The following is a 1,019-nucleotide window of genomic DNA, read 5'->3' on the forward strand; positions in this document are numbered from 1 at the left end:
ATATGAAATTCTGGGTTGAAAATTCTTTTCTTTAAGAATGTTGAATATTGGCCCCCACTCTCTTCTGGCTTGGAGAGTTTCTGCCAAGAGATCTGCTGTTAGTCTGATGGGCTCCCCTTTGTGGGCAACCCGACCTTTCTCTCTGGCTGCCCCCTAACAGTTTTTTCTTCAGTTCAACTTTGGTGAATCTGACAATTGTGTGTCTTGTAGTTGCTCTTCTCAAGGAGTATCTTTGTAGTGTTCTCTGTATTTCCTGAATTTGAATGTTGATTTGCCTTACTAGGTTGGCGAACTTCTCCTGGATGATATCCTGAAGAGTGTTTTCCAGCTTGGTTCCATTTTCCCCTTCACTTTCAGGCAACCCAATCAGAGGTAGATTTGGTCTTTTCACATAATTCCATACTTCTTGAAGGCTTTGTTCATTTCTTTTTCCTCTTTTTTCTTTAGACTTGTCTCCTCGCTTCATTTCATTCATTTAATCCTCAATCGCTGATACTCTTTCTTCTAGTTGATCGAGTCAGTTATGGAAGCTTGTGCATTTGTCACGTATTTCTCGTGTCATGGTTTTTTTCTCTGTCAGTTCGTTTATGACCTTCTTTGCATTGATTATTCTAGTTATCCATTCTTCTTTTTTCAAGATTTTTAGTTTCTTTGCGCTGGGTACGTAATTCCTCCTTTAGCTCTGAGAAGTTTGATGGACAGAAGCCGTCTTCTCTCAACTCATCAAAGTCATTCTCCTTCCAGCTTTGATCCGTTGCTGGTGATGAGCTGCATTCCTTTGGAGGGGGAGATATGCTCTTATTTTTTGAATTTCCAGCTTTTCTGCCCTGCTTTTTCCCCATCTTTGTTGTTTTATCCGCCTCTGGTCTTTGATGATGGTAACGTACTGATGGGGTTTTGGTGTGGGTGTCCTTCCTGTTTATTAGTTTTCCTTCTAACAGTCAGGACCCTCAGCTGGAGGTCTGTTGGAGTTTGCTTGAGGTCCACTCCAGACCCTGTTTGCCTGGGTATCAGCAGCA

Source organism: Colobus angolensis, unplaced genomic scaffold, assembly GCF_000951035.1.
Source record: "Colobus angolensis palliatus isolate OR3802 unplaced genomic scaffold, Cang.pa_1.0 Scaffold132, whole genome shotgun sequence".
NCBI classification, from domain to species: Eukaryota; Metazoa; Chordata; class Mammalia; order Primates; family Cercopithecidae; genus Colobus; species Colobus angolensis.